This window comes from Ambystoma mexicanum, chromosome 4p, assembly GCF_040938575.1.
Source record: "Ambystoma mexicanum isolate Mex_15411 chromosome 4p, UKY_AmexF1_1, whole genome shotgun sequence".
NCBI classification, from domain to species: domain Eukaryota; kingdom Metazoa; phylum Chordata; class Amphibia; order Caudata; family Ambystomatidae; genus Ambystoma; species Ambystoma mexicanum.
The window spans coordinates 37,577,572-37,599,914 of record NC_090927.1 but is presented as its reverse complement, the minus strand read 5'-3'; the positions used below and the strand labels follow the sequence as shown (position 1 = coordinate 37,599,914).

Genomic DNA, 22,343 nt, shown 5'->3' with positions numbered 1-22,343 from the left:
TATGATTGGTTTTGTGGTGTCCTTTGATATGATCTATATTGCGGCATCAAGGGTGTCCATGGCATAGGGAAAGGTCTGCCTTCTCTACAGACAGATTGGAAATGTCCTTTCCTTCTGCAATTTCCACACTTTTGGGTGAGTGCAGGGCAAGAACCAGCCTTGTGGAAAGCCATCCCACACCGGTAGCACTGGCATTGCATCCTTGGTGTTGACGTATAGGTGGGTCCATTGGCTCTCTCTCCCCCTCTTGTGGTATTTGTGTGGATTGCTGCTATCACATCTCCTCGATCTTACTTGGGTGTTGTGGTGCTGGTCATCTACGTCGCTTGTCTGTCTACTCGTTCGAGGATTCTGGCCATTTCGCTAACTTCTTCGATGGTAAGGGGTTTCTTGAGAAGCTGTTTCTTCAGAGTTGGTGAGAGAAATCCTTCTATTACTCTTAGGCGAATAGCCTCATCTAGGGAAAATGTGTGGAACTGGCAATGCGCCCCTTTGATTTGTAGTCTAGTGATGAACTCATCCACGGTTTCTTCAATTCGTTGGGTGCATTGGTTAAACACATATCTCTCATAATCCCTGTTGGGTTCTATTACCAGTCTCTTGTTGAGGGCCGTGAGTAGTGATGCAAAATCAGGGTGTTCCGCTGACGGGATGGTTTTGATCAGTGTTTTAATTTCAGTGCCAGCAGTATTGAGGAACGTACTGCGTAGTCGTGGGGATGCCTCCTCACCTGAGGCTGCTATGAAGTTATTGAAATCCTCAAGCCATTCCACCCACCGGCGCCCTTTGACGGCCTGCAGGGTCATTGAAAACGGTGGGGGCATGCGCCACGCGGTGGCAGTTGACCTTGTTGTCAGTGATTGGGCCGGCGGGGCCTGCCATGCTCGATCAGGTGATGAGCTCATGGTTGCGTTGGGCTTTGAGATGGATCTCGGGCGCGTCCCTGTTGAGATGTATGGGTAAGGGATGTTTCTTGGTGCATCAGGTAACACCTAATGGGGTTCCTATTATGCTTTGTGTTTTCCTTAACATAAAGGGAGTGAAGTGTTGTATGATGGCTGTCTCACTACACTTGTGTTTTGAGTCCCTTGTTTAGGGGCAGGCCCAAACACCCACCTGGGACTGTCTTTGAAGACTTGTTGGCTCTGCTGCAAGGTGAGCCCAGTGTAGGAACGTACTTGTGGCTCCTGCCATTGGTAGGCTGTTGTACTGCAAAAAGGAACAGTGCGCATGGTCCTTCTCGTGCAGTTCAGGTTGTGCGCAGTGTTTTCCTGATGGCGGGCACACAGAGAGGGTGCGTGGCCCAGGATTGGTTCTCCGGCACGTCCGTTGGATGGTGAAAGGAAGCGATCCATAGGATGGTGGGAGGGCGCTGGCTCTCTGGGCCAAGCTGGCGTGACTGTGCAGCGGGATCGCTGGCGCGGATTTAGGAAACGGGGCACGCTTACTGACACTGCTGCCCAGCGGGATTGCTGGTGTGGACATTGGAGGCGTGGCAGGATTGCCTGTGTGTGTAGAAGGAGGAGCGCCTCATCGCCAGTTGTTAGCCCCAGGGGACTGGATGTAATGAAGAACACACACCAGCTTCTTAAAGATATGTCTTCTTTATTTAACATGCATATGGATATTGAACTCGCCTCCCCACCCTCCTCCTACTTCCCTCGTCACGTCCGCTCGTGATGCGCAGGGGGAGCATTGTCTTAAAGGGACAGGTCCCTGTAATAGCATTCACTGAAGAGACGCTGCTCTTCATGTTAGGAGAGAGAGAGAGGCAGATGATAGGAGTGCATGCACTGGAGCGACGCTGCTCTCCATATTAGGAGGGAGAGAGACAGATGATAGGAGTGCATGCTCTAGAGAGACGCTGCTCGCCATGTTAAAGGGGAGAGAGACATATGATTGTTATGTTCTCCCTTGCCGGTGCTCCGCTGAAGGGCGAACGCATGAGAGCCTGCATGGAAGGCCCAGCTGTGCAGAGCTACAAACAGACACGTCACGCGTGGTATAAATCATGCCCGGAACTGGCTCACTCGCAGTGGGGAGGGCTCTTTATTTTAGGCGCCTTACGGCACAGCGCTCCTGGGACGTAAGGCGTACATAACATTCCTCCTTTTTCCAACAGAACACAATACCACATAATCTATGTAACTGTGTTAACCAAAACAGTTTAACTCTTCTGTGTACTCTAGTCCAGCACAGTTTTGCCCTCCCTCCAATGCAACTTTAGCACTCTTTTAACTTCTCCGGGGCCCTCAGTGCTGTTCTTAAAGCATAATGTCCTGGCCTAGGGGCCGTCCCCGGACTGGTTCACCATTTGAGATGACCTTCCTCATTTGGAGACGCCTCAACAGGTCCGTCCGGTGGTTCGTCTGACTCGTACCTCAGGCTCGCCTCTCCCTCGGGTGATGGTTTGCACCCTCCAACGGTGGCTCTGCTTCCTCCAGGAGCTGCTGGTCCCCATCAGTCCACATTTGTTGGGGCACCCTCTTGAACCACGAGGCATTCCAGGTGATCAAGCGGCGACCTTCTGCTGCCGTCACCATTGTCCCTTTGTTTCGGGTCACAGTCCAGGGGACTTGGTCATACTGAGTTTCGAGCTTGGACTTCGTGGAGTTTCGCACCACCAACACCTGGTCTCCGACTTGGTGTTCCGAGTTCCGTGCATGCCTCCTGATTCTCATGCGTTCATTTGCAATTACTCTCCTACGTTGACTGAGATTACTGTCATTTGTATCTATGTCCCTGCTAGGGAATGGGGGTTTGACGAGTTTATCAATGTCCCATACATGATGTCTTCCGGTGGTAGCCCCGTGGAGCTGTGGGGCGTCACCCGATAGGTCCATAGGAATCGGTACCGGCCCACTCTCCAGGGGCTATTATGTGCCCTGCGTAGACGTAGCACCTTGTTAATGGTTCGCATGAACCTTTCTCCATCGGCGTTTGCTGGTGGCCATCTAGGCGTGATGTAGTGCTATTGGATGTGCAGATCAGACAGGTACTTCTTTATCTCCGTTCCATGGAATGGCAGTCCATTGTCGCTTTTGATGCGTCGTGGCAGGCCATGGGTGGCAAACATCTTTTGCAGGGCTGGTATCACCATTTCTGCTGCTGTGGAGGACACAATCTCCACCTCCGGGTATCTTGAATGGTCATCGATTCCTACCAACAGATACGTTCCTTCCTGAACTATGCAGAAATCGATGCTGATCGCATCCCATCTTGAGGACCCACGCTCTGCCGACTGTATGGATTCAGGGTTTGGTGGTGCACTTTTAACCTGGCAAGGGAGGCAGGCTGCTATGAGTTGCTCCACCTTGGTGTCAATGTGTGTGAACCACGCTCAGTGTCGGATCCTGGCCTTACTCCTGACCATTCCTTGGTGGCCTTCGTGGGCCAGCTCTATGATTCTGTCCTGCAGACTGTTGGGGATCACAATCGGGGCCCCTTCTCAGGATTAACCCTTCACTGGTGACCGACAGGTCTTGTCGTATCGGGAACATGCCCCTGAGGAAGTCTTTGGCCTCGGGTGTGCGGTTGTGTACATTGCAGAGGAAGGATTTCCACTCGCATGATATGATGGTGTTCTTGATTAGGTCACACCAGGGGTCAGTTTGGGTGGTTTATACGATGTCCACGATTCTGACTGCTTTGGGTTTCATAGTGTGTACAACCTGGCATATGTGCTCCTCCTTTTCTTCTGCCTCATTCACTTCTCCTAGGGTAGCTGCCCTTGGGTGCCTGGATAGGAAGTCCGCTGGGTTGTTGGTGCCTGCTTGGTAGGCTAACTCGAACTCGTATTGTTGCAGGTATAGCAGCCACTTCCATATTTTGCTGGGGGTTGCGAAGATGACCCCCTGAATATCGGGATAAGGGGCTTGTGGTCTGTGTAAGCCTTGAACTTCCGCCCATAGAGACAGATGTGGAAATGGCAGTATCCCCACAAAACTGCAATGGCCGCTTTCTCTATGTGTGAGTACCATTGTTCTGTTGGTGTTAGGGTGTGAGAGGCATAGGCGATTGGCTTTGTCTCCCCTGTTTGAGCTACTTGAACAAGGATGGCCCCAAATCTGGCAGGTCTGGCGTCGACATACAGTTCTGTTGATAGTGTGGGGACATAGTAGGCCATTGTTGTCTCAGCTGAGAGGGATGTTTTGATCTGCTGGAACGCCTCCTGGCAGTCAAGGCTCCAGGCCCATTTGGTGTTAGATTTGGTGAGTTCTCCAAGCGGCTCAAACCTTGTTGCCAGGTTGGGGATAAACCTCCCGCAGTATGTCGCCATTCCCAAGAATCTGTGTACCTCTGTGGGTGTTGTTGGGGGAGAGGCTTCGTTAATGACCGCAACTTTTTGAGGTTCAGCCGAAACTCCAGCGCTGTTAAACACGTACCCGAAAAATGTGATCTCCTCCTTCATGAATTCGCACTTTTCCCGGTGGATGGTCAAACCTGTGGCCTCCAACCCGCTGAGCACCATCTCGAGGCGACGCGTGTGTTCGTATCTGTCGCTGGCATGGATGAGGATGTCACCGCTGACATTCAGCACTCTGGGGATGCCCTGTATCACCTCCTGGATGGCTTGCTGGAAAACCTATGCCGCTGAGGAGATGCCGAAACTCAGCCTTTCGTATTGGCGTAGGCCCAGGTGCGTGGAGAAGGTAGTGATATATCTTGAGCCACGATGTAGCTTCAACTGATGGTACCAAGCGTTGAGGTCAATTCTCGAGAACACTTTCGACCCTGTGAGGTCCATAATAATTTCGTCAAAGGTGGGGGTGATTTGTCATTCCCGCTTCATTGCTGCATTTGGAAGGTGCATGTCGAGGCAGATTCTCACCTTTCCCAGTTGCTTCGGCTTCATTGTCGGTGTTGGCCCAGTTACCTCTAATATGATTCCTGGTTTTTCAAGTTCTCACAGCTCTTTTTCGACTAGGTCCCTCATGTGGAACGGGGTTCTTCTGTGATGCACTGCTTTGGGCTGTACTGATTGGTCGATGTGGAGCTTTATAAGTTTTCCTTTTAGGCATCCAATGCCTTTAAGGATGCCCGAGTACTTCCCGAGGAGGCTGGTGATGTCTGTTGAGTCTGTTACATCACAGATGAAACGGATTAGTGCCAGGTTTTCCGCTGCATCACCACTTAGTATGCATTTGATTCGTGCATTGACGATGTATACCCTTGACTGTAGGACTCGATCGCCTCTGCTGTTGTTCTGAAGTGATCCTCCGCTGGTAGTGGGTTTTGCATCCATAGGCAAATAACAGTGTATCCGTTGGCTTTAGGCCGGACGGGGACGCAGCTTTTGGAACATTGTTGCCAGTATGACATTTACTGATGCTCTAGTGTCAATTGTCATTTGTGTCTCTTGGCCCTGTATGGCCACTAGGCATTTGCGTCTTCTTTGTCTCTTTGCCGACTCCATGTCTCTGTGTTCAAGTGCTGAGACTAGGCAGACATTCCTCCTCCTTCTCGTTTGTCCACTTCCCGCATCTTTCGTTGGGTCACCCTGATCATACTGGATTCGTCGGTTGATGAATTGGCAGTCTCTATGCAGTGGGCGTTGGCTTGTTTCTTCTTCTTGGGGATGCCTTTGCCTTGTTGCAGTTGGGGTTGGGGGCGTTGTGATTGCATTGACGATTTGCAGACTGTCGCATAGTGGTCCTTCCGGCCACATGCTCAGCACGTGGTTCCTTGTGCTGGGAAATTTCTTCTTACATGATGCACACCTCCGCACCATCCACACTTTGTAGGCCCTGGGATCCTTGATTGCCACCGTGGTGAGTTGTTTGTTTCATTGAAATCTTCCCTCAGCGGTTGGCGATTGGTGATTTGAGCTATTGTCGCCGTTGCCGGCATCAGTTGGAGCTTCTGCAATGTGGTGCTCATATGTGACGCCTTCACGAGCGAGAGTTCTCTTTGACGTCCAAATTTGAGGATCCCGGCTAGGGGAATGCCTTTTTTGCTCAACACCATTCTGCGCAGTTTTTCAGAGTGCATGCCATTGATGATTTGGTGTCTTATCTCCTTCTCAACATTGTGGAATTCACACAAGAGTGTGAGTTTCCTGAGTCTTGTGTGGTAGGCGTCAAGTGTTTCCTCCTCAATCTGAATAGTGGCACAGAAGATAAAAGTTTCGTAGTCCGGGTTCAGTTGTGGCATGAAATGTGCCATGACAGCTTCTTTGGCCAGTTGGTAGATGTCTGAACCATTGCCGATTACCAGTTAGTTGAAAATGCGCTGGACTTTGTCACCCACATTGAGCAGAAGGTGTGACATCATCTTCCTGGGCGTTGTGATGTCTTTGCAGTCCATCACCATCTCAAACTTCTGGATCCACAATAGCCAGCGGAGGCCCACTGACGATGGGTCGGTGTAGGGGTCGAATGGCCCAAGCGCCATTGTCGTCCCACCGCGAGGTCGAGAGGATGGTGCTGTGGGTGTCATTGACGCTGCTATCCTCGATGACGTGCTGGGTCTGGGTGTGGACAGACAAGTCGCCATGTTGTTCCCGGAGCCGGAATTTCCATAGTTGACATGTATGTGCGGTGAATCACTCCTCACCTTCGTGACCTTTGTGTTGATGGGGCATTGAGGTACCCAGGGGCTCTTCTCAATTGCTGTATGCGGTGCAGTGGCTCCTACTGCGTCACCTGGCCTGAGAATGGGTTTCAGGTAGACCACTGGTTCACATCTACCTCAGTTTGTTTGATGTCCTGTTGTCTTCGGATGTCCAGGCGTTGCAGGAGGAGATGGAGTAAAAAGATAACAGGAAGAAAAAACGTTTTTTTTCGGGTGGGGAATGGGCCTCCCTCCGTGTCTCCAAAAAATGTGCCCCTGCCGAGGGCTTGTAGGCCGAGTTGTAGCTTATGTTTGTCTTGATTGTTCAGTTTGTCCCTCGTTGCCTGCGTGGAAGGCCCGGCTGTGCAGAGCTACAAACAGACACGACACGTGGTATAAATTGTGTCCGGGGCGGGCTCTTTATTTTAGGTACCTTACGTCACCGTGCTCATGGGACGTAAGGCGTATATAACAATGATAAGAGTGCATGCACTGGAGAGACGCCACTCTCCATGTTAGGAGGGAGAGAGACAGATGATGGAAGTACATGCACTAGAGAGACACTGCTCACCATGTTAAGACATAGCTCTCATCCATTTGCCTCGCAAAGGCAGGTGAAATCACCCGATTTTGTTTTTGGCGGGTGAGACGCCCATTGGAATGAATGGGAGTGCAGGAGGCTTGGCGGTTGAGTCAGCCCTTTGCAAGGCGGTTGACACCCGCCAAAAGCGGGTGAGTTGAGAGCTATGGTTAAGAGGAGAGAGAGATGATGGGAGAGCATGCACTAGAGAGACACTACTCACCATGTTTAGAGGGAGAGAGGCAGATGATGGGAATGCATGCACTAGAGATACGCTATTCACCATGTTAGGAGTGAGAGAGACAGATGATGGGTGTGCATGCACTAGAGAGACACTGCTCACCATGTTAAGAGGGAGAGAGGCAGATGATGGGAGTGCATGCACTAGAGAGACACTGCTCACCATGTTAAGAGGGAGAGAGACAGATGATGGGAGTGCATGCACTAGAGAGACGGTATTCACCATGTTAGGAGGGAGAGAGACAGATGATGGGAGTGCATGCACTAGAGAGACACTGCTCACCATGTTAAGAGAGAGAGAGGCAGATGATGAGAGTGCATGCACTAGAGAGACGCTATTCACCATGTTGGGAGGGAGAGAGACAGATGATGGGAGTGCATGCACTAGAGAGACACTGCTCACCATGTTAAGAGGGAGAGAGGCAGATGATGGGAGTGCATGCACTAGAGAGACGCTATTCACCATGTTAGGAGGGAGAGAGACAGATGATGGGAGTGCATGCACTAGAGAGACACTGCTCACCATGTTAAGAGGGAGAGAGACAGATGATGGGAGTGCATGCACTGGGGATACACTGCTCACCATGTTAAGAGGGAGAGAGGCAGATGATGAGAGTGCATGCACTGGAGAGACTGCACTCTCCATGTTAGGAGGGAGAGAGGCAGATGATGGGAGTGCATGCACTAGAGAGACGCTATTCACCATGTTAAGAGGGAGAGGCAGATGATGGGAGTGCATGCACTAGAGAGACGCTATTCACCATGTTAGGAGGGAGAGAGAAAGATGATGGGAGTACATGCACTAGAGAGACACTGCTCACCATGTTAAGAGGGAGAGAGACAGATGATGGGAGTGCATGCACTGGGGATACACTGCTCACCATGTTAAGAGGGAGAGAGGCAGATGATGAGAGTGCATGCACTGGAGGGACGCCACTCTCCATGTTAGGAGGGAGAGAGGCAGATGATGGGAGTGCATGCACTAGAGAGACGCTATTCACCATGTTAAGAGGGAGAGGCAGATGATGGGAGTGCATGCACTAGAGAGACGCTATTCACCATGTTAGGAGGGAGAGAGACAGATGATGGGAGTGCATGCACTAGAGAGACACTGCTCACCATGTAAAGAGGGAGAGAGGCAGATGATGGGAGTGCATGCGCTAGAGAGACTGTAACGCTCACCTGATTCCCGTATAGGCGCCGGTCTTGACTGGGCGTATACCGTATCTTCAAAGGTGATGTGCAACACACGGCTGGCTCTTTGGGCTGGACCTCTGTGCACTGTATGTCTGACTTGAAGGGTAAGATGTCTGCAGATAGAAAATATGGGATTAAGGAACTGGGTTATTGAATGTCTCTCTCTTCTTCCCTTTCTCTTCTCCTGTAGAACCCCAAAGGTTAACGCTCTCACCTTAGGTAAGTGAACGGCGTGCTCTCCATCTGCCTCGTGGCAGGGTGCTGTAACCAGTTTCTTCACTGGATAAGGGAAGCAGGCCTCTTGACTTCAGAGGACTGCTGTCCGTCGTTTACTGCACGAACGGTAAGTTTCGAGTAATTCTAATGTCTTTAAAGTCTTTAGTAATGATGTTTCTTGTTTTGCAGGGTTCCGGCGATGGCGGATGACGGGCTGAAGTGAGTTGAAGATGGAGCCCGTGTGATGAATAGAAGCGCCTGGAAGCACGTAAGTAAGCGCTTGTTGCCTGCTTCACGATGCGCTCTAACTGTCTTTTTATTTTGCAGGTACAAGTTCGGAGCGGCTGCAGGGTGCCGGAATACCCACTGGGTTAGATGTGGAAAGGAGTAATGGCACGTGAGTATTAAAGTTCCCCAAAGTCTTTAAACGCACCTTGTTTTGTCTTTCAGATGCGGGATGCAGCGCCGAAGGCCTCCGGAGCGTGCGAAGAGTTGGTAAGCTTTTGTCTTTCAGATGCCGAAATGCAGTGTGAAGACCTCCGGAGCGCACGAAGAGTAGGTAAGCCTTTGTCTTTCAGATGCCGGAATGCACCGCAAGGCGTTGGTGACAGCCGATGGACCAGGTAAGTGAAGAGCTGTCACTGAAGACCGTAATGCTAACCTGTTCTTTCTTGTCTTTATAGGTGTTGCTGAAGACTGGATTCAGGATGGTAAGCCTTTTTCCTTAGGCCCAGGATCAGATGCAGAAGACACGATGAGCGTTCTGCTGCAGAGGATGCAGAATAACGCAAAGCAAGATTCATCCATCGGGTGTGGTTTAAATAGCCTCCTGTAGTGCTTAGGTGTCTCCTTCCACAGCCACGCCTAGGTAAGAAAAGAGTTCCTGCTTTCCAGAAGAGTTCCAGTGTTCTGAATCTAGGGAGTGGCTCCTGCCCCACCCAACAGAAAAAGTAGTTCCAAACAGAAGAGGATCAGAGGCTCAACTGGCAGGCAAGTAAGCAGCATGGTCTGCTGCAGGTAAGTCCACCCAAGCATTATGAGCCCGGCGCTTCCAGCGCTTGGACTGGGCATATTTATGAGCCTGGTGCCACTGGCGCCAGGACTGGGTCCAAAAGGTCCCAATTGGGACTGGTTGGCACTCGGAACCTGGGTTATGGATCTGCTTCCAAGGGAGTTGGGAAAACCCTGACCTTTTGGAAGCAGAGATCATGACAGAGACACTGCTCACCATGTTATGAGGGAGAGAGTCAGATGATGAGAGTGCATGCACTGGAGAGACGCCACTCTCCATGTTAGGAGGGAGAGAGGCAGATGATGAGAGTGCATGCACTAGAGAGACACTGCTCACCATGTTAAGAGGGAGAGAGGCAGATGATGAGAGTGCATGCACTAGAGAGACACTGCTCACCATGTTAAGAGGGAGAGAGGCAGATGATGGGAGTGCATGCACTAGAGAGACGCTATTCACCATGTTAGGAGGGAGAGAGACAGATGATGGGAGTGCATGCACTAGAGAGACGCTATTCACCATGTTAGGAGGGAGAGAGACAGATGATGGGAGTGCATGCACTAGAGAGACGTTATTCACCATGTTAGGAGGGAGAGAGAAAGATGATGGGAGTGCATGCACTAGAGAGACGCTATTCACCATGTTAGGAGGGAGAGAGAAAGATGATGGGAGTGCATGCACTAGAGAGACATTGCTCACCATGTTAAGAGGGAGAGAGGCAGATGATGGGAGTGCATGCACTAGAGAGACACTGCTCACCATGTTAGGAGGGAGAGAGACAGATGATGGGAGTGCATGCGCTAGAGAGACACTGCTCACCATGTAAAGAGGGGGAGAGGCAGATGATGGGAGTGCATGCGCTAGAGAGACACTGCTCACCATGTTAAGAGGGAGAGAGGCAGATGATGGGAGTGCATGCGCTAGAGAGACACTGCTCACCATGTAAAGAGGGAGAGAGGCAGATGATGGGAGTGCATGCACTAGAGAGACACGATTCACCATGTTAGGAGGGAGAGAGACAGATGATGGGAGTGCATGCACTAGAGAGACACTACTCACCATGTTAAGAGGGAGAGAGGCAGATGATGGGAGTGCATGCACTATAGAGACACTGCTCACCATGTAAAGAGGGAGAGAGGCAGATGATGAGAGTGCATGCACTAGAGAGACACTGCTCACCATGTTAAGAGGGAGAGAGGCAGATGATGAGAGTGCATGCACTGGGGATACACTGCTCACCATGTTAAGAGGGAGAGAGGCAGATGATGAGAGTGCATGCACTAGAGAGACACTGCTCACCATGTTAAGAGGGAGAGAGGCAGATGATGAGAGTGCATGCACTAGAGAGACACTGCTCACCATGTTAAGAGGGAGAGAGGCAGATGATGAGAGTGCATGCACTAGAGAGACACTGCTCACCATGTTAAGAGGGAGAGAGGCAGATGATGAGAGTGCATGCACTAGAGAGACGGCATTCACCATGTTAGGAGGGAGAGAGACAGATGATGGGAGTGCATGCACTAGAGAGATACTGCTCACCATGTTAAGAGGGAGAGAGGCAGATGATGGGAGTGCATGCACTAGAGAGACGCTATTCACCATGTTAGGAGGGAGAGAGAAAGATGATGGGAGAGCATGCACTAGAGAGACGCTATTCACCATGTTAGGAGGGAGAGAAACAGATGATGGGAGTGCATGCACTAGAGAGACGCTATTCACCATGTTAGGAGGGAGAGAGAAAGATGATGGGAGTGCATGCACTAGAGAGACACTGCTCACCATGTTAAGAGGGAGAGAGGCAGATGATGGGAGTGCATGCACTAGAGAGACACTGCTCACCATGTTAAGAGGGAGAGAGACAGATGATGGGAGTGCATGCACTAGAGAGACACTGCTCACCATGTTAAGAGGGAGAGAGGCAGATGATGGGAGTGCATGCACTAGAGAGACGCTATTCACCATGTTAAGAGGGAGAGAGACAGATGATGGGAGTGCATGCACTGGGGATACACTGCTCACCATGTTAAGAGCGAGAGAGGCAGATGATGGGAGTACATGCACTAGAGAGACACTGCTCACCATGTTAGGAGGGAGAGAGGCAGATGATGAGAGTGCATGCACTAGAGAGACACTGCTCACCATGTTAGGAGGGAGAGAGGCAGAGGATGGGAGTGCATGCACTAGAGAGACGCTGCTCACCATGTTAGGAGGGAGAGAGGAAGATGATGGGAGTACATGCACTAGAGAGACACTGCTCACCATGTTAGGAGGGAGAGAGGCAGATGATGGGAGTGCATGCACTAGAGAGACGGTATTCACCATGTTAAGAGGGAGAGGCAGATGATGGGAGTGCATGCACTAGAGAGACACTGCTCACCATGTTAAGAGGGAGAGAGGCAGATGATGGGAGTGCATGCACTAGAGAGACACTGCTCACCATGTTAAGAGGGAGAGAGGCAGATGATGAGAGTGCATGCACTAGAGAGACACTGCTCACCATGTTAAGAGGGAGAGATGCAGATGATGGGAGTACATGCACTAGAGAGACACTGCTCACCATGTTAAGAGGGAGAGATGCAGATGATGGGAGTGCATGCACTAGAGAGACACTGCTCACCATGTTAAGAGGGAGAGAGGCCGATGATGGGAGTGCATGCACTAGAGAGATGCTATTCACCATGTTAAGAGGGAGAGAGACAGATGATGGGAGTGCATGCACTGGGGATACACTGCTCACCATGATAAGAGCGAGAGAGGCAGATGATGGGAGTACATGCACTAGAGAGACACTGCTCACCATGTTAGGAGGGAGAGAGGCAGATGATGGGAGTGCATGCACTGTTACGGGTGACCCTCCCAATGTGTATTGCCCCTTTAAGGGGATGTGTTCCTCCCACGTGTGTTGCCCCTTTAAGAGGGGCCATGACTGTGTCATGGCCCAAGCTAATAAAAGGAGCTCCTGCAGGCACGTGAGACAGAGCGGCTGCAGACTCCCAAAGAGGAACGACTGAGTCCGTGTCTCATTATCCATGTAGGCCCCAGGCCTACACGTGGAGGCGCAGGCCTGCACGCCCAGACACTGAGGGACCCGCATGCCAGGATGGCAGTCGAGGTTCCCTCGGTCAGAGGCCTGGCAGGCTGTGACCCCACGCCAGGGTGCCAGAGGCCCTGGCACCCGGGGCCCTGCCGGATGTCCATGGCAGGCCCCCACCCACACACCTAGTGGGACAGCACGGCGCTAGCCGAGATAGCGCCCAGGGGCGCCTGCCGGATGACCATGGCAGGCGACCCCCAACAATGGCGACGAGGACCACGAGCCCGCGTTGAACTTTTCCGCCAGTGAGTGGAAAGGGGGAGGAAGAGGAGTATCAAGCCCCACCGCGGTATCGCGTGGCCTGCGCCGCACCGCCGTGACATGGCCGGTGTAGGCCCAGGCTGCCCTGCGGTGAGGTGCACTGGAAGAGGAGCGTCCGGTCCTACCGCGGTTTCGCGTGGCCTGCGCCTCACCGCCGTGGCATGGGCGAGGGAGGCCCGGGCTACCCCGCGGTGGGATTCACACCTGGCGGCGCTCTGCCGCAATGAAGACAACGGAGGGAGCCGTTTTCCCCAACCTTGTGGAGGTGGTCTGATCCGCGGCGTCGGCCGCGTGAAGATGCATATGCTGGCGGCACCGTGCCAGCTGATGCACTCTCCTCGTGAGGACAAGTATGGCGGCGAAGCTGGCCACGGACGTGGGGAGACAGAGCCTCGCCCCGCCTTCAGGCCCCACCATCAGGGCCCACGAGGGGGCTGGACGGTGCTCCGAGAACCGGAGCAAAGAAAACAAAAGAGAAGACGGACGAAGCGAAGGCGGCTGTCCACCCCTCCCCCGCGGGGAGGAATGGCTGCCGGCTGCCCGGTAGGGACGATGTCTTTCCCCGCCTCCACCCCTCGGGAGCCGTAACAAAGAGGTGAGCTGAGTGCCCCTCCCCCACCCGCGTGGACGCTAAGAAAAAAAAAAAGGATGAAAGAAAGGGGGAGTCGCCAAACAGCTGCCGCGCCCCCCCCAGAGACGGCCCCAACATCCACCCGGGCCCTAAAGAAAAAAAAAATAAAAAAAGAAAAAAAAAAAGAAAAATAAATACAACAATGAAAATGGCGTCGAAGGAAAGCGGCGTCGGCCGCGTGAGCTGCCGCTGGCCCCGCCGCGGTGTGGAAGAAAATCCCTAAGGGAGGGTGCCTGCCCGCAATACAAACCCCGCCCGGAGAAGGTGAGGCCGCATCTTCCCCCAGGAAGGAGAGGGCCCATGGAGGGGAAGGCAAGGTGAGGCCGCATCTTCCCCCAGGAAGGAGAGGGCCCATGGAGGGGAAGGCAAGGTGAGGCCGCATCTTCCCCCAGGAAGGAGAGGGCTCATGGAGGGGAAGGCCTCAAAGGAAGACAAATTACTAAAAGTAACTGCGGCGCCAGTCATCGGCGCAGTGGGGCGTGAAGTGACGGCTCTTCAGTAATCCCGGGCCCCCCTGGCAAGTCGTGGAGGGCAGGATGGTCCAATGGAACTTCGGGGACACGAGTAATGATGGGAAGTGCTGTGTCCTGCACCGGTGGTCACCTCCATGCACAGTGCCAGCAAGAAAACAAGAAGGGAAGTGACGGCGGTCATGTGGCAGTGCATGGAGAATCTAAATGCATCAAAAGCGCAGACGCCTGCCCCGGGAACTGAGTAAGACTCGGGCGCCTGCCGACACCATTCGCAGAACCCCGCTGTCGACATCAAACTGTCACGGGTGTCCCACGGCCACGGGCGCGCCGTACTGCCGGAAGAACAAGTGGCCTCGGCGCACAAACGGTGGCAATTTGCTGATCGACACTCCTCAGAACTCCAAGCCAGGACATTTCAGCATCCGGCGCCCAGCACTATGGACATTTTAGTGACAGGGCCAGAGGAAGATAGATCACCCTGACAACGAAGATGTCTTGCCGGCCCCGCAGACGGCCTCGACACCCTCCCACCAAGATCCCCTACTGGAACATCGGAGGATCAAGGAGCTGGTGGCCCTGCCGGCCTGCTAGCATCACCCAGGGCCCCACAAGGACTTGCTCCGGCCTGGAGCCGTGAAAGAAGAGCCCTACCCCACCATGGCCAACAAGGGACAAGGGGCCGCCCACACCACGTCCGGCGCCGCGGTGCCAGCCTCGTCCAGTCAGGAGTGGTGCACTACCACAGGTGCATGCTCCGGCCTGAGGAAGAGATGACCCCAGTACACCATAGGGGGCCACTGGATAGCCATGTTGTGATCAACCGGGGACTTCCACCCTCATGTTCATCAGAACCCGAGTGGGAACAGATCAGCATCCCACGCCCTGTGCAGTGTACTCCGGATCGTTTCATTGTCCTGATCCCTGGGCATTGTACACCGGGATGTCAGCATCATCGAGTGCGAGGACAAACCGACATGGAGGATTCTGTGCCCGCCCTGCAAGGGGACTCGACGTCTTGCCACGGAAGTCCCCACTGGACCACCTGAGGGCCAAGGAGTGGAGGTTGACCGTGACACTCCCATGAAGAGGTGGTGCACTGGGCAGGTCGGGGTGAGGCCATTCAATCCAGCGGAATGTGAGCGATCACGTATGCCATGTCGGCACAGCACTAGCGGCTGGGCAGTAGCAATCCGCCGGCACCACAGCGATGCCAGCCAGACAAGGAAGGGGCACGGTGACAACAAGGACAAGGGGAGGTCGACCTGCAGTGAGGTGGTCACCTCCCGGCACAGTGCCAGCAGAACACAGCGGAACAAGAGCCACCCGGCCTGCCAGACTGGTGGGCTCAGACAGCGGGTCGCCAAGGACACCCTGCATGCTACGACATCGAAGGTCTGTGTGACTTACCAGCAAACCAGAAAGCCCTGGACCCCAACCCTAGGGGTCAGTACGTCAGGATAGAAGGGAGTAGCAGCTCAGCTTGAGGGTTTGTGCGCCCGTGTGCGGTCCGGGTGGAAGGAGACACTTCGGACCGGGGAACATCGCCGGAGAAGGGGCAGGTGATGACCGATCACCCCGTGCCCGATCAACAGCACCGTGCCCCGCCAACAGCCAAAGGAGAAGCGGAATGACTAGTGACCGGTGTCCCGCGGATCGGCTATGAACATCAAGGAACGAGGCCGATGTGGCCCCTGGTACCCCCAGGTGCGGCTTTGCCGGCCATGGACTGTACTGTCACATGACCTGGACCCGGGAAGTGAATCCTGAGCTGATGCCAGTAGTAGGCGAGATGACATCCTGCGGTCCTACGACTGCGTAAAGAGGACTCTGTAATCTGGTGCAGTGCCGCTGTGGACCTGTCTATTACTAACATGCTTAGAGTGGTCTCCGTAGTGAGCCATAAGGTGAAGCGGTGGCCCCGCATATATGGGGCGTACACAGCGCCAGCCGCATATGGTGTTTTGTTAATAGTTGCAAGTTCTAACCCCAGGTTAATAAAGGGTTTGTAAACTGTGGGGAAAGGCCTACATTCCACGGGTAGCTCACCCCGCAACTGTTTTCCCCACGGAGAAGTGTTTGGTGTGAGGTTTGTTATCATTTTGAGTCATTATGCAGGTGGCCGTGTCATAGCTTAGAATGTGGTTGTTTCAGCAGGGTCTGAAGCAAGAAGTAGTTTGTCGCTCTGTAACCACTGGGACGCAAGTATGTGTCAGCCATGTTTGTTTGTTTGTTATGAAAAAGGAGGAGTGTTACGGGTGACCCTCCCAATGTGTATTGCCCCTTTAAGGGGATGTGTTCCTCCCACGTGTGTTGCCCCTTTAAGAGGGGCCATGACTGTGTCATGGCCCAAGCTAATAAAAGGAGCTCCTGCAGGCACGTGAGACAGAGCGGCTGCAGACTCCCAAAGAGGAACGACTGAGTCCGTGTCTCATTATCCATGTAGGCCCCAGGCCTACACGTGGAGGCGCAGGCCTGCACGCCCAGACACTGAGGGACCCGCATGCCAGGATGGCAGTCGAGGTTCCCTCGGTCAGAGGCCTGGCAGGCTGTGACCCCACGCCAGGGTGCCAGAGGCCCTGGCACCCGGGGCCCTGCCGGATGTCCATGGCAGGCCCCCACCCACACACCTAGTGGGACAGCACGGCGCTAGCCGAGATAGCGCCCAGGGGCGCCTGCCGGATGACCATGGCAGGCGACCCCCAACATGCACTAGAGAGACGGTATTCACCATGTTAAGAGGGAGAGGCAGATTATGGGAGTGCATGCACTAGAGAGACACTGCTCACCATGTTAAGAGGGAGAGAGGCAGATGATGGGAGTGCATGCACTAGAGAGACACTGCTCACCATGTTAAGAGGGAGAGAGGCAGATGATGAGAGTGCATGCACTAGAGAGACACTGCTCACCATGTTAAGAGGGAGAGATGCAGATGATGGGAGTACATGCACTAGAGAGACACTGCTCACCATGTTAAGAGGGAGAGAGGCAGATGATGGGAGTGCATGCACTAGCGAGACGCTATTCACCATGTTAAGAGGGAGAGAGACAGATGATGGGAGTGCATGCACTGGGGAGACACTGCTCACCATGTAAAGAGGGAGAGAGGCAGATGATGGGAGTGCATGCACTAGAGAGACACTGCTCACCATGTTAAGAGGGAGAGAGGCAGATGATGGGAGTGCATGCACTAGAGAGACGCTATTCACCATGTTAGGAGGGAGAGAGACAGATGATGAGAGTGCATGCACTAGAGACACTGCTCACCATGTTAAGAGGGAGAGAGGCAGATGATGGGAGTGCATGCACTAGAGAGACACTGCTCACCATGTTAAGAGGGAGAGATGCAGATGATGGGAGTGCATGCACTAGAGAGACACTGCTCACCATGTTAAGAGGGAGAGAGGCAGATGATGGGAGTGCATGCACTAGAGAGACACTGCTCACCATGTTAAGAGGGAGAGATGCAGATGATGGGAGTGCATGCACTGGGGATACACTGCTCACCATGTTAAGAGGGAGAGAGGCAGATGATGGGAGTGCATGCACTAGAGAGACACTGCTCACCATGTTTAGAGGGAGAGAGGCAGATGATGGGAGTGCATGCACTAGAGAGACACTGCTCACCATGTTAGGAGGGAGAGAGACAGATGATGGGAGTGCATGCACTAGAGAGACACTGCTCACCATGTTAAGAGGGAGAGATGCAGATGATGGGAGTGTATGCACTGGGGATACACTGCTCACCATGTTAGGAGGGAGAGAGACAGATGATGGGAGTGCATGCACTAGAGAGACACTGCTCACCATGTTAAGAGGGAGAGATGCAGATGATGGGAGTGCATGCACTGGGGATACACTGCTCACCATGTTAGGAGGGAGAGAGACAGATGATGGGAGTGCATGCACTAGCGAGACGCTATGGGGGGTTAGTAATGTATCTTTCACCGCTCTTCATCTTATTTCTAGGCACCTATAGATTTTGTAGGCCAACAGAAGGATGGGGTTTTCAGTAATTTGTCCATAATCACACAATTCTGGCCAGCCAAGGAGGGCTCGTTGTTGCAGGATTGTCTAGTTGTCCATTGAGACACTTAACTTCCTCTTCTCCCTCCCCCCTGCCCTGTGGTTGAGGGTGGTGGTGTGGCATGGAGGGATGGTGAATGTGTGCCTGTAAGAGTATGCAAGGGAGGCGGGGCTACGCCTGAAGGGGATTTGAGGCGCTGGATCCAGCGTGGGGATGTGCGTGTTAAGTGCACATTGGGGATGCACGTGTGTGTCAGGGTGGGTTTGTATCGCGCGGCTGTGGCTCGGGGGAGAGGTATGCCTGTGTGGGGTGTGACAAGGGGAGTGTGGAATGTGTCTGATGGTGGTTGGGTGGATAAATGAGCAGAAGACCACAAGGCAGGAGTGGGGGGGGGGCAGTAGCCATACTATGTGGGGCAACAGGCTAGGTAGGAGGGGGACAAGGTGAAGCAGGCTAGAATGGCTGCCCTGGGCCATGACAGTACCATGAATACCAGCATTCATGACTATCTGTTGAGCTGTTGTAAAGTGCTACACAAATAAAAACTAAAAGGAATTAAGATGTGCCTGACCACGGAGCCGCAACTAAAAGCTGGAAGATCTGCAGCTTGTGTATTATTGTGATCTGGTTTATCAAAGACTTTCACAACAACTTATAGACACAGATTACAATTACATTCTACATATACATTACATGTTTACACTGTGTTGTTTCTTTCCTCAATTTTAAAGGAAGGAAACTGTTCATTCGTTTTTTCCAGGTTTTTCAACTGTTTCCTGGTAATCTAGATTCTAAGTTCTAGATTCTTGAATCTTGAATCATCCTGTTCACCAGTCGTGGTCACGCTCTTAGTATAGACGTTGTTCCCAGTAGTGAGATTTTAAGCTTTTGGGAGAGTTCCAAGTTACGAGATTCCGATTTGGGGTTCTGTGTGAGTTCCGTGCGGCTTTAGATCTTGGTTCGTTCATTTCATTTCATTCTCTCTTTTGTGGTTGTTATTCTCTGCTAGACGCTATTGTTTAGAGCTGCAAAAGAATAGTTTGTATCATGGACACTGCAGCTATGACCGAGGCTGTTTTTGCCCCACTTATCAAGACTCCCCAACAATCCTCATCATCAATCGTCCTGTAGTCCTCCATCAGCGGTCTTAGATACCTTCCTCTCGTCTCTCTCAGACCACTACAATGGATCAAAGGTGTTTCATGGTTTCCAGAATCTACAGGAGCTACATTCTGATTTACCATGGATTGCATGTCTCTTGTTGGTGTTTTTCAGGTTCAACCGCATTCTCATCAACGTTTCTCTGTATCTTCTATCTGGACATTTTTGGAGAGTTGGTTTAACTTTGTACGTCAGTTGGTAATTCTCTGGAGAGTTTACTGGCATTTGCTTTGTCAAGGGTGTTTATCCAATCCTTCTCTCGAAGCTTCCTCTTAACTCGTCCGTTTTTTTTCTTTCTGTTATTGCCCCTTTCTGGTAACATTTTGTTTGAGTCATTCAGGAGTTCTTCGTATAATATCTTGAAGATGGGTGGGCTTGACACGAGTGTAATCTTACGGAGCAAGGCCAATCTCTTCCATTCAACAATTGCAGAATGAGATGAAATACTGAGCTTTCTGCGTATTGATGCTGTTGCTGTTGAGTTTGGGAGGTTGAGGATATTCCGCCAACATGTTCCTTCCAATGTTGCCCAAAGTTTTGTAGGAATGTTTGGCTTAGCTTCCGCTCCATATGTTAAGGCAGGAACCACCTTACCCCTATAGAGGGTGATGACTGCAACCATGGAGAAGCGCTCAGATCTCCTGTCCATTAGTCTCGCCTGGGTAGCCAATGTTTTTGCCAATGTTTTTGCTTTTGCCAGTAAAGCTTCTTGTATTTGATTTTGATTTTGATTTTGAATATTTATTACGCGCACCAAACAGAACAAACTGCATTCGGGCACAGATGTTAACTATGGTTTGTGCCTTGATCAACATGTAGCGACTGTGATATAGATCACCCAGGTTCACTTAAATAGAAAGGTTTTTAGTGCTTTTCTGAAGCTTTTCATTGATGGACAAGAGCGGATAGTCAATGGTAGTTGGTTCCATACCTTTGGGCCGAAGACCGAGAGCCTCCTATCTCCCTTTGAGATCTGTTTAGTCCGGGGTATAGTCAACAACATTTTATCTCCTGATCGGAGATCTCTTATTGCTTGGAGATGATGGATCCTGGCACTCAAATATTTTGGTGCATGATCATAGAAGCACTTATGCATAAGGCAGGCTATCTTAAATTTCACCCGATCCTCCACCATCAACCAGTGGAGAGCTCTACGCGAAGCTACACATGGTCTCTTTTTCTTAAGTGGGCAATTAACCTAACTGCCGCATTCTGGGCCCTTTGCAGTCTCATCATCTGTTTGGCTGGAATCCCTGCCATTAAACTGTTACAGTAATTGAGATGAGAGTTGGTTAACGCCCCTATGACCACAGGGTGGTCTTATGCTGCCACAAAGGGGAGCACATTCCTAAGCATACGTAGGGAGTGATATACGGCCTTCACTTTGGCACCTACCTGGGCTTCACTCCCTAGGAGAATTCAGAAGGATAGCCAATGGTGTAGCAGTTGGGTTGATAAGGGTGATGGGGAGCAACGTAGGAGTGTGAGAGAGGCACCAGATACAGAAGCCAACACAGGGGCAGGAAGGGATAGAGACAAGTAGAGGGCGGCAGCATGTGAGGAAGGGAAGCCCAGTGCAGAGGAAAGTTCTGCTGCCAGAGGCGGGAATCACAGAAGGAGCCCACACGGAGATCCCCCGGATGTTTAACATCATGAACATATCGATCCTGTTCCCGCCTCTTAAACAGTATCCTGGATGCAGGTAGCCCTATACTGCCTGTTAAACAGTATCCTGGATGCTGGTAGACCTGTACGACCTGTTAAACAGTGTCCTGGATGCTGGTAGCCTTTTACCGCCTGTGAAACAGTATCCTGGATTCTGGTAGCCCTGTACTGCTCGTGAAACAGTATCCTGGATGCTGGTAGCCCTGTACTGCCTGTGAAACAGTATCCTGGATGCTAGTAGCCCTGTACCGCCTGTGAAACAGTATCCTGGATGCTGGTAGCCCTGTACCGCCTGTGAAACAGTATCCTGGATGCTGGTAGCCCTGTACTGCCTGTGAAACCGTATCCTGGATGCTGGTAGCCCTGTACCGCCTGTGAAAAAGTATCCTGGATGCTGGTAGCCCTGTGCCACCTCTGAAACAGTATCCTGGATGCTGGTAGCCCTGTACCACCTCTGAAACAGGATCCTGGATTATCCTGGATGCTAGTAGCCCTGTACTGCCTGTTACACTGCACCAATTTCGCAGATTGCCCCTTTGTTAGGAAACATATCTCTTTTTGCAACTTTCTCGCCATAGTGTCTATGCACCCCCTTTCTTTTGGCTCTGTTTTTTAACCTGTTCTGACTTTCTGAAGGGAACTAAAGCCTTCAGCTTCACTCCCCTGTTGTTATGGGGAACTGATCATTCCTTCAGATTTCAAATTTGGGGGGGGGGGTTGAAAGGCAGAAAGATAGGGATCACCAGCTGGAGCTTGCCAAGATTCAGGCTTCACAAGGTTCCTCCAGAGGATCTGTAGATGGTTCTGGGTTTCCTTCACATCTTTGGTTTCCTAAAGATCTCTTGAGTATGTATGAAGAGAAGAATTACATCATTGACTGGCTTGTAACTTTTGAGTATGCATGTGAGGTACAATGAGTGAGTGATGCTGACAGGTTTGCATGGCTGATCAGCAGACTGCCCCATTCTGGCTGCAGTGCCCTTATGGAAATGTCAAAGGTTGATAAGTTAGACTTTGTAAAACTTAAACAATCTCTTATCCTCAAGTTTGGGAAGACTCCTGCCCAAAACTTGAGGAGATTTAGAGAATACAAAAGAAAGAATGTATGACCTATGTATGTTTTGTTGCAGATTCTTTAAAAAAAACTTGAGTGGCTGGAGATAAGGTCACCACCTTTGAGGGCATGGTCAATTTGGTCATGCTTGAACATATGTTTGCCTCTTGTTCCCCAGAGCTTAAG

General features: G+C 51.8%; 1 pseudogene; it reads left to right on the top strand.

Annotated features, from left to right (window-relative positions):
* Positions 1–822: 822 nt before the first annotated feature.
* The window catches only part of LOC138452724 (uncharacterized protein DKFZp434B061-like), a 32,169-nt pseudogene continuing 10,648 nt past the window's right edge, over positions 823–22,343 (top strand).